Genomic DNA, 12,425 nt, shown 5'->3' with positions numbered 1-12,425 from the left:
TGAACCAAAGCAAATTTGTTTTCATATTAAACATTATAACATTATATATACAGTACTGTGCAAAAGTCTTAGGCCACCACTGGCTTTGTTGTTTTAGCAATGTTTTAATGAGCATCTATATTTCTTTTTCAGTCTCTTTATTACAATACAAACATTAAATAAAGGATATATGTACATAAAATGTAAAAAAAAGAACAAAATGGCTTCTTTAAGCAAAAATTACCACTTTAGCCTATAGAAGATGTTTTTTTCAGATTTTTTCCTTTTTTTTTTAATATTGCATTTAAATTGACTGTTCTTTCTGCTTATATTCTAATAAAGAGACTGAGAAATAATTATATATGATTATTATTATATCACTGCTAAAACAACATCTAATGGTGGCCTAAGACTTTTGCACAGTACTCTATTTAGATATCCTTATATGTGACCCTGGACCACAAAACCAGTCATAAGTGTCAGTTTTTTGAAATTGAGATTTATTTATCAACTGAAGGCTGAATAAATAAGCTTTCCTTTGATGGATGGATTTGTTAGGATAGAACAATATTTGGCCGAGATACAACTTTTTGAAAATCTGAAATCTGAGGGTGCAAAAAAAAATCTAAATATTGAGAAAATTGCCTTCAAAGTTGTCCAAAGGAAGTCCATAGAAATGCATATCCACTCACAAAAATAAGTTTTTTTATATATTTACAGTAGGAAATGTACAAAATATCTTCATGATCTTTACTTAATATCTTAATGATTTTTGGCATAAAAGAAAAAAAGATCATCTTGACCCATACAATGTATTGTTGGCTATTGCTACAAATATACCCATGTGACTTATTACTGGTTTTGTGGTCCAAGGTCACATACACACACACACACACACATATATATATATATATATATATATATATATATATATATATATATATATATATATATATATATATATATATATATATACATATATTTATCACAATCTTACCTGAAACTCCTAATCTGCGCATTGCACACTGCAGTGCCTTTCAAGTGAATGAAGTTTGTCATAGTGAACAAATATCCCCTGCTGAATATGTATGGAGCAGTAAACGCTGTAAGTACCCTGTTAATCTCATCACAGCTTTTATGTATTACTTCGGTGCTGATTGTGGGGTGGGGGGGGAATCTGATCAAATGTGTTAACCGGGACTGTGAATACTACATAGTACATTACCAAATTATCCAAAATATTTTAGAAATGAACATGCAACGTAATGACCTCATTAGCCATTTTAAAAGACACTGCGTCTTGAATCACTGGGTATAAATCATCAATTTGATGCAATTAAATTGGCATAATAAATCATGTCTGGAATTTTAAATTGTGTTTAATATTCTCATCTATTCATTCATATTCGAGATTTTGGATGACCCTCATTTTTCTAATTGTGTCAAAATATATTTTTCATTTCAGTGCCTATTATGATAGTAAAAGCTATGTTTAAGACAAACCAATTTGCATCAAAGTGATAAATAACCCAGCTCTACTGTTATTTATCTTCCATAATGCAAAAAATAAAACGGACATACAGGACACTGTACAGTACCGTAAAAACAAAAAATATTTTAAGGATAATATTTTGTTATGTGTTAAACGATTAAAAAATATATAAAATTGATAATTAGAATTAATATTTACAATAAAGAGAAACATGAGAGAAAACAACATGCTTGTCTAAGCACATATTGCAACCAAAGATTGGTTTGTTGCATTGTTGTTGCAACTGTCTGCAATTTTAGGCTCTTTCCTTGGAAAATTAATCATTTACAAGGTTATTTTGGCTTTTCAAATCATTAAATATAAAGACATTTTGTAGCCAAGAAGAAAACACAGCCATGAATGTTTCCTCTAGCAGTAACTGTGCCACACATCCATGAGTTCTCTTCTGTGTACTGGAAGTTGAAGCCCAGCTGGGCAGACATGCCCACAAGGTGAACTATTTTACCCTAAAATACTCTCAATACCCTTTGGTAATCTTAACGTCATAGAATGTCCCCTATACAAACTCTCTGAGACAGAAAAATGAAGATTAAATGAGAAAAAGGGAGCGAGTGAGAAGAGATTAGAGAATGTAAAAGGAAAGAGGTATCAGTGCACACATAAGAGACTTCTGAATTGTCAAAGGCTGAAAACTCAAATTTCAAAGAGCATTTGCATATGCATTCCACTAAATGATATGCAAATCCACTTGATTTGCATCGCAGTGACCTCCTGTTGCGAAACGCTTCATGCTTAGATTCTCCGAATGAAAGAACAGAAAACAGAACAGAAGGGAGAACAACTTGTTGGGGCCCAGCGAACAGGCTTGCGTGTCTCTGGAAGTGGAGTATCATAAGGGACATAAAAGCGCACTTGTGATCTTTGAATAGCAAGAAATAAAAGGCACATCAGAGCTGAAGAGCAGCGACAAGAAAACCCTATAGAAAGTTACTGTGGTGCGCTGTACAGACGTGAATGCTGAAGTAAACACAGAAATCATTTCTAGTACTCAGTCATCAAAGAGAGCACATGGATCCAAAGTAGAGCGACAGAATGAAGAAGGATGGAAAAAGAGAAAGGGTGAAGAGTTAGAGAGGGAGGGTGTGGGGGGGAAGAGCATGACGCGTAGTGGCGAATGAACACAGTGGTTTTGCGAGGTTGGCACGGTGCCATCCACTCAGCGCCGGTGCCAAAGAGGGCGTGTAGGCAGGGTGGCATTACAGAGGAGAGAGGAGGAGAGACAGATAACGAGAGAAAAGAGAGGCATCATCCTGCTGCCAATTCTCCAAACGAAATCTTCCCGAGCATTGGATTCAAAAGTTGGAGCTCTTTGAAGATCCATCCGCCGGCTCATCAGCATGCCAACTGTGTGAGTATGCACAACGCCGCATGCAATGCATTGCGATAAACTGATGTGGTGTCTCTTAACAAACCTCTTATCATTTCAGAAAACCGCAAAACTCTTCGCCCCAACCTGCCGTCCTCCTGCGTTTCGCCGTCTCCTTCGTGACTGTGCCAGGCTCTAAGTAGGCACATATCCCCCCAGAGAGTTAGCAGCACATGCCCCGATGTCGATGCCACTCGACGCGGGTATGACGGCATCTGCTCTGTATTAATGGAGATATGCGACTTGTCTTGTTATTCTCGTTGGCACGCACAATCCTTCGGCAGTGTGCCAGGATCTCTGCGCCGCCGCTGGGAAGCTGGCGGTGACTTGGGAATGGCAGAGTGCCAGCATGTTCCTGCGGTAACCAGCCCCCGACGCGTGCCACTTGGCAAAGACAAAGAGCCCTAGGGACGAAATACAAAACAAGATTGAAAAACACAGTGATCCGACAGCTTAATTAACACTTGCAGAGTTTGTTGGGTTAATTAGTGTGACAGATTTGGTGAGGAGGAATGTGGCAGGAACACTTGTGAGAACAAAAGTGATGGGCAAACCAGAGTGAAGGAATGTCAACGGATGCCAGCGATCCGCGTGCCTGTGCCAACATCGTTTGTAAAAGGATAAATGGAAGAATAAAGAAAGAGTTTGTTTCAAATGTTGGACATAAGAAACGGTAAAGATGGTGGACAGGACAGAAGAAACACCTGGGAATACAAGCAAACAGGGAGGAGCTAAAGAAAACCACAGGCCTCGACTTATACAGTGACTCAACAAATCAATCAAATCATAACTATTGTTATGGAATATGACTTTATCTACTGCAAAAATCCAGAATGGACTTGCACAAATATACATTGAAGCAAGAGTGAATGTTCATTAGTACGTCGGGAACACCAAAAGGATAAAAGACGGGTATTAGCATGGTGAAGTTTACCAGATGGATGCACAACTTTTGAAATTTCATGAACCTACTAGAGCTTTCCAAGTACATGGAGAGGTTTGTGCTTGAATACCTGTTCCGAGGATCCTCGAAGCTTCCTGTCGAGTCAGAGAGTGAGTGAGAGAATTCAGTCTCTCACTGGATGCGTTTGACATTGTAGAGGAGTATATAAATAATGCAGATTTTCTCTCCTCCTCTTCCTTCTCGTGCTTTCTGAAGGAACAGATTTACAGACATTGAATCTTTCATTGGCATCTCTCTCGTTAAGCGACGGAGGATTTGTTCCGAAACGGGCATTGTTTTCAGCGTAACCTTCAATAAACAAGTTCAAATTAGCCGTTAACAACCTCGCGAAATGGGCCGATTAATTTGCGGTTCCTGTTGTTTTTTTGCTTTTACGTCTTTCTTTGTACCGATTGCGGACAATTATGTACGGATATGCTAATCGTGCTGTATTAATGAGGTTTGTATCGCTGGGATTCTCTTCTTTACTCCTGTGGGGATCTTAATTTTACCTCATCTTTATTATGTAAATGGATTATGCCAAAAAAAACTGTGCACACACACACACACACTAACACAAAAGGGGCGAGTCAAAGGAAGAGGGAATAAGGCAACGGTGGGAGGGATTGGGGGGGTGGGGGGGGGCGAAAATGGAGGACATGCTCCCTTACCAGCTTCAGCACCAAAACGCAAGAAACTGAAGAGAAATCTAAAAGGATTTTTCTACTCGGTGCACCGCATACCAAGACGCAGGACAAATGCATTGAATTTTCAGTGCTTTTTTTTTTTTTTTTTTTTTTTGCACTGGAGTGACAGAGCCAAGGATGGGATTTACTAGATGAGGAGAGAGAGAGTAAGAGCGAGAGCGAGAGAGAATGGTTAATATCCTGCGCTTAATCATGGCACATGAGATTGGCTGTATGCATATCTCATTTGCATCTCATTAAATTGCTCATGCACCTGCAGAGAGAGGGGAGAGGGGAAGAGGATAGCACAACGAGAAATGAGGGTGTTGTTTTAAAATGCAGATTTTATGTTGAAGTATAAAATGTTATTTATTTTTTTTAAAGTACACTCTGCACTTTAAAAAGGTTGTTTTTGGGTGTTATTTTAATGATGCATTCCATTATTCTAATAAGGTATTTAATATATATTGTCTTAATCGCATAAGATATCCCATCCCATAGCACTGTGACATTGAATTCTCTCTGGGAGGATACAATTGAGATTTTAAGATATTGAGGCTTAAAACAATCCATATGTTTCAGAGTATGTAAAGTCCACCACTGGTCACTAGTTTAATATATGCATGATTAGTATGCAGCTCTTTGCATTCTTTTAATAGAACTCAGGGTGAAGACTATTGTCTCTGATTCCAGGATGTGCCATCTGCCTGGCTGCAGAGACTGGCCTTTCTCTTTGTGTTCCGCACAATGGGCTATTCTACACTGGACATCCACACATAACTCAAATAAATCATGCCTGAGCCAACAGACCACAAGAGAACCACTGCAATATTTTCCATAAAAGAACGGAGAAGACAGCATGCGGAGTAGGGGAGAGATTAGGAAAATTAGAAATTTTCCATTACAGAAATATAATGACAAACACAGTTGGAGGAAAGAAATTGGAAGAAGAGAAGAACAGGAAAGGGAAAGTAAAAGGAAATGAATAATAATTTAAATTGGACTTAAAATATTACTCACATTCACCTCTCATGCTCATTGTACCATCATTTTCCTTACATATTTCGTAAATAAAGTACAAAGCAGCGTCCAACCTCCAGACCCAAGAATGGCCATTCTCTGACGTGACTTTAATGTAATTACTTTCTGACGGATATATTTAAATCTGTATGTAAACACTGGAGCAGCAAGGTCTACGTATGATAGAAATGTCTGCATCGATTACCCGCTATGAATGTGAAATGTTTAATCTCGTTAAAAATCTCATGCCTAAATTAGACTCCCTCAGCAGCTTTTTAAATTGGGCTATCCATCATATATAATGAAGAAGTGACAGAGTGTGTATGCAGGGGGTTCTAATATAAAATTGTTTTAAAATATTCTCATATTAGCTCTGCTGTGGCAAATGGCACAGGCTAGCCGGTGCGTTTCCATGATTTGGTAAACAATAAGAGCCCTAATCCAAAGCTTTTGTATGGACCGAGTCACAAAGCATTGCTGAGGGACAAACGGTGCTTCAAGGATTTATTCTCTTTTAAGAAACGAAAAGAAAGGGGGAAAAAATAGAAAGAGGGAAAGACATGTGGTGTTGGCCACCACCTGGTGAGATGTCATGTACGATTAAGTGTGTGTTTGTCTGGCACGCTTCTTGCCGTTATCAAGTGCGGACAGCTCAGTGCAACCACTACACTGCGTACTTTTCTTATGCTAATGATTTCACTTGGACAGACCCCTCCTCCCTCTCTAAGCTCGGTACGCCATCCTGCCCACCTTTTCCTGTAGCATACCCACCTGTGCCACTTTCTAAATCCTTCGTAAAAGTCGCCCTAAACTAACAACCGCTCTACCAGTCTTAAACCACTCACTCTACGCAGGGTGTAGGGTCTCAAAACCATATAACAAACCATCATACGCCAGACACCCCAAGGTCAAGGGGTCAAAGATTTAGCATAATTTATCATATCAGTGCGAGATATTCACGGCAGCCACGCGTAGCCCGTTCATGCTCCTGCTGCCTCTGATTAGCATCTCATTTCACAGGCTTGATTTTTAAAAAGCCCCCCCATACGCCCCCTTTCCACTAACATGATGGCTCAGTTTCTGCCCTGTAGAAACAGATGCTCACCCAAAATATTATACAGTGACCGTGTCAAACTGACAGCGCAAACCACAAAGGGGGAAAAGGGGTGTCTTAGTCAGCAAATGTTTGGATTGCGGCGTTCTGCCATTCACGGTATTACGAACAAAATTACAGACGTGCTACTTGTAAACATCTTAGCATGTATAAAAGAGTTTTACAACATTTTACAATGCTGCAGTTAGATTATATTGCAGTACATTTTAAAAACATTCTAGACACCACACCTTGAAATTGAAAAAAAAGAAAAAGGAGCATATTTTAAGTATTGATTACCATTAAAGATCAGTACTGAACTGTGGATTAAGTTACATTTACGTCTTAATACAATACAACCAATTTGGAAATGTTAACCTATACCATTCAAATGTCTCATTTAAAAAACTTACTATTGTGACATATTATTACAATTAAAAATAACTGTTTTCTATTTTAATATATTTAAAAATGATTTATTCCTGTGTTGGCAAAGCCAATACTTCAGTCTTGAGTGTTACGTTAAAAAAGAACAGCATTTATGTGAACTAGAATACATTTTACTGTTGATCAATTTAATGCATCAATGCTGAATAAAAGTCTTATTCCAAACATTTTATTGGAAGCTTAAAGTTTTAGTTCACCCAAAAATAAAAATTCTGTCATTAATTACTTACCCTCATGTCGTTCAAAACCGTAAGACTTTCGTTCATCTTCGGAACACAAATTATTTCATTGCCAGCAAGATAATTAATGCCCAGAAAGCTACTAAAGACATTTAAAACGGTTCATGTGACTACAGTGGTTCAACCTTAATGTTATGAAGCGACGAGAATACTTTTTGTGCGCCAAAAAACAAAATAACGACTTTCTTCAACAATATCTAGTGATGGACGATTTCAAAACAGGAACGTGTATCGAACTGCCAAAGTCATGTGATTTCAGTGAACGAGGCTTCCTTACATCATAAGTGTTTCGAAATTTCAATGGTTCAGCAATGGGGGGGGGGGGGGGGGGTGACTGATTCAAACCACTGATTCAAAACAAAACATTCGTAAAACTTCAAAGCTTCATGAAGCAGTGTTTTGAAATCGCCCATCATTAGATATTGTTGAATAAAGTCGCTTTTTTTTTGGCGCGCAAAAAGTATTCTCAACGCTTCATAACATTAAGGTTGAACCACTGTAGTCACATGAACTGTTTTGAATATGGCTGTGAAGCTCTTGAGGTGGGAGGTTTGGAATACCTCTGGAAACATACCTCGAGTTCCCTTTTCCTGCTTTAAAAACACAACAAAGTCTAATTAAAAAAAAAATCGTTCAAAACCGTAAGACTTTCGTTCATCTTCGGAACACAAATTATTTCATTGCCAGCAAGATAATTAATGCCCAGAAAGCTACTAAAGACATTTAAAACGGTTCATGTGACTACAGTGGTTCAACCTTAATGTTATGAAGCGACGAGAATACTTTTTGTGCGCCAAAAAACAAAATAACGACTTTCTTCAACAATATCTAGTGATGGGCGATTTCAAAACAGGAACGTGTATCGAACTGCCAAAGTCATGTGATTTCAGTGAACGAGGCTTCCTTACATCATAAGTGTTTCGAAATTTCAATGGTTCAGCAATGGGGGGGTGGGGGGGTGGTGACTGATTCAAACCACTGATTCAAAACAAAAGATTCGTAAAACTTCAAAGCTTCATGAAGCAGTGTTTTGAAATCGCCCATCATTAGATATTGTTGAATAAAGTCGCTTTTTGGCGCGCAAAAAGTATTCTCAACGCTTCATAACATTAAGGTTGAACCACTGTAGTCACATGAACTGTTTTGAATATGTCTTTAGTAGCTTTCTGGGCATGTGAAAGTGTCAATTATCTTGCTGGCAATGGAGGCCTCACTGAGCCATCGGATTTTATCAAAAATACCTTAATTTGTTTTTCGAAGATGAATGAAGGACTTACGGGTGTGGAACGACATGAGGGCGAGTAATTAATGACAGAATTTTCATTTTTGGGTGAACTAACCCTTTAAATATGTCAATATCATAAATGTAATTTTTCCAGAATATCCAAGCAGCTCTTTACCATACAATGACAGTGGGCATTGATTTTCAGCATCAGCCTACAACATAACATAAAAGCAGTCCATGCAACTCTATTTTTTAATATTTTATATATATATATATATATATATATATATATATATATATATATATATATATATATATATATATATTTGGTTAGCATTTGTGGTGGAATAAGGGGCTCAAAATATCTATACTCAAATATATATATTTGACAATATTCAAATATTGCTGAGGCTTTGACAGAATGTCATCACCACAGCACACATTTTTGGATTTCCCTTGTGAGCTTGTGCTGTTTTTACAGCTATTTATTGTAAATTTTGCAAACCTGACTTTGTGAGTGAACGACTCAGTAAGAGAAAAACCCACTCAGATGAATTTCTCTGCCAAGCAGTGTAAAGAACTGCATATGGAACAGTACAATGGCGGCTGCGTGAACATTAGTAACCGAATCTATCTGAGTTTATCGGAGAATCAAGAGCGGCGCAGACCTGTGATAGATGAGCAAATCTAGTCGGCCATTAAAAAGTCATTTCAGAGACAGATAGCTAGCAGGTTCCCCTCTAAATGTCTACTGCGGGAAGCATACTTTAATGGCGCGTGAGAGAAAACAGAAACAATATAGCCTATTTCCAGAAATAGAAAGATAACAGGTGACGTCCTATGGTTTTGCATCTAATGGGCTTCTTAAATGAAATACAGATAGAAGATGGCATGTATCCACAATAGAATTTGCTGCTCCAATCTCTCACCGCTCGCATGCTAAGGAAGCAAATTGTCTTAAGGAACACCATAGTGGTTTTAATGAGTTGGAAGCGAGCACTAGCCGGTACTTTCTCAGATTCTGGGAGATCATTATAGCTGCCTGGACCTGCTTCACTGGAGAGGGACAACATGACACACAGTCCGTGAATCTCTTAATGACTCAACTGAAAATAATGATAATGCTGCTACAGGCTAATCTACTGTGAAAAACATTCATGAAATCCGAAGCAAACAATATCTGTTTAACAAGAATCATTTAGATGAAAATTCATTATTATCTTTACTCTTAAAGAGCCTTGGTGATATTTTAAAATCACAACAACAACATCAGTTACACGTTAGCAGCAACCAGAGAAAGGTGCAGCGAATGTGGCGCTCTGTCCCTTTAAGAGGAAATCACAGCTTCGAGCTCATGAATAAAGATGAGCTGGCCTTTCTCCGCATACATCATAGATCATGTATCAGCAGGGCCCATCTATCAGAACACAAGAGGAGCTGAAATGCTCATAACGGCCCTGCGCTGCCCAGTATTAAAACCAATGAGATGGGGGAAGGGTCTCTCTGAAGGTACCACAATTCACTTTGTTTCGAAACACGGGTGGGCTTGGCATTTAATGCAATTTTTTACAAATGATCTCCGTGTTATTACGTCGACATGCAAAACCAATGACGCAATAGCATCTTTAATCTATTAGGTCTAGGCAATTACAGAAATGATTCTCCATTAACCACACAAACACATAGTTTTAAAACGCACGAGACAGTTTTAAGTAGTTCATTCGGAAACTCTAAAAAGTGAGAGACAAAACCACTTAAAGTCATCTTCCGAAGAACAAGCTTCACGCACAAAATGCCTGACGCATCACATTTAGCTTTGACACCAGCTATGCACGAGCCAGGATCTCCATATCCCAGCCTGCTTTTTCATTTTAAAATCTGCTGCTCGAGAAAGATTCAATCTCTCTGATGCCATAAAAAACACGGTCTGTTACAGCTTCTATTCACACAGGGCCGTTAATATTAATAATATCATCCTCACTCAGAGGAAACTCATCTGGCTAAATGTCACAAGTTTAATTAATGACTGGTCTGGGTTGACCTCGGCTGAGGAGGGGGGAGTGTTGCAGCCCCTAATGCCATGCAGGCAAACTGGAATAATTTAGCATGTTAAACGCAAAGTCAATTAACCTTCCTCAGCAGCCAATGACGTGCAGCCCCCATTCGAACCGGCGTCATTCTATAGAATCATCTGCGCCGCGCCACCCTGATGAAGGGATACGGAGATGCATGAGTCATTAGTGGGAAATGGTTTCTGTTTTCCGCAAAGCCGCGGACTAATTGTACAATAAAAAACAATTAGTGCGTATTGATTCGTTTATGCCGTGATTTACCTCAGCTCAGACAGGATTATGATGCGCAGTACGGGTAAGTGCTATATGACCATGGCTGTGAAGCTCTTGAGGTGGGAGGTTTGGAATACCTCTGGAAACATACCTCGAGTTCCCTTTTCCTGCTTTAAAAACACAACAAAGTCTTATTTAAAAAAAAAAAAATCATGTCGAAGTCCTGACATCGTGGCCATAATGGACCTCAAAACAGCTCTCGCGCCCATCACCTTCCTGTAGCCTATCTCTGGTAATGAGATGTGCAGAAATCATTCAGAGACGTGATGTAATTTAGTCCTCATCTCCCAGCAGCATACACAAGTCACGCACGCGCTCGGGCCCTCTACACTGCAAGTAAACGACATAATGCGACAAACCAGAACTACGGCCAGTTATAAACGAATCAAATTGTCGCGTTCACTACAGAAGCTTCGTTGACTGTAACGGAAGCGTTCTAGTTTTGTCACCTTCCATTGCTTGGTTCCCAGTCAAGAAATGTGTTCTTAAAACATTAAAATGATAAAATATTTAAGTTTTCTTAATGTGAGCACCCACATGAAAACATAATTTATAGTAATTGTTTTTTATTAACCATACTATAGTAAAGTAGTCTACTTGAATTAATTTGTTGTGGTAATTCTATAGTTGCTGTGGTAATTTAATTAGTTATAAACAAATAATAAGTTTTCTACAACTATAAGGTATATTATACTACAATAAACTGTAGTAAAAACTAAAGTATACTACAGTTTTTATTACAGTTTATAACTTCACTATAGTTAGTATGCTGTAGCATTCATTTAAAAAAGTGTTGTAAATACTATAATGTATACTACAATTTACTGTAGTTTGGTTTAAAAACACTATTTTTTTTCATTTGGGTCATTAACATGACATTCTTTAAAGTAAAACTTAAAAAATACTGCTTCATAGGGTAAACCACCCACATTATTATTGTGACAACTAGAAAAAGTACATGTTTTATTTACCCATCCTGATGGAATACTTGATCCTGATTGGTCAGTGCCGACTGGCGAGAAACAGAAATGTTTCTGAATAAAGACTGTGGCATCGAAACATTAATTTATACAGTCATCTAGTCAATATGGCAAAATAGTACCGATACAAGACTGATCCTGGTCACCCTTATTGCGATAATGAGCTGACTATATTATCTCTTAAATATCCCTTCAATCACACCCAGTTTGTGAGAATGTTTTTAAGTAATGGCTTGTTAAAAAAGAAGAACATTCTCCTTAACATTAGCTTCTAAAATTCACATCAACTTCCCTGTTAGGAAGATTATTTGCAGAGTAGATAAGGCCTAATTCTTTCCCATAGACAAAATATTTTTCCTTTTCTGAACAACCCAGTGCATTACATATATTGAGCACAAGCAACACTGTTATCAACGCTGTCTCTTGCTAATACACATGAACTTGAATCTCGGTTTGAACTTTAGCTGCATTGATTTTGTCTCGTTTAACCTCCATTGATTTCTAGTGCTTTGGCTGATTGCCCGTCTCCTTTGCACTGCCTCAGCAGAGT

This window comes from Chanodichthys erythropterus, chromosome 7, assembly GCF_024489055.1.
Source record: "Chanodichthys erythropterus isolate Z2021 chromosome 7, ASM2448905v1, whole genome shotgun sequence".
Taxonomy (NCBI): domain Eukaryota; kingdom Metazoa; phylum Chordata; class Actinopteri; order Cypriniformes; family Xenocyprididae; genus Chanodichthys; species Chanodichthys erythropterus.
This window is presented reverse-complemented; position numbering follows the sequence as displayed.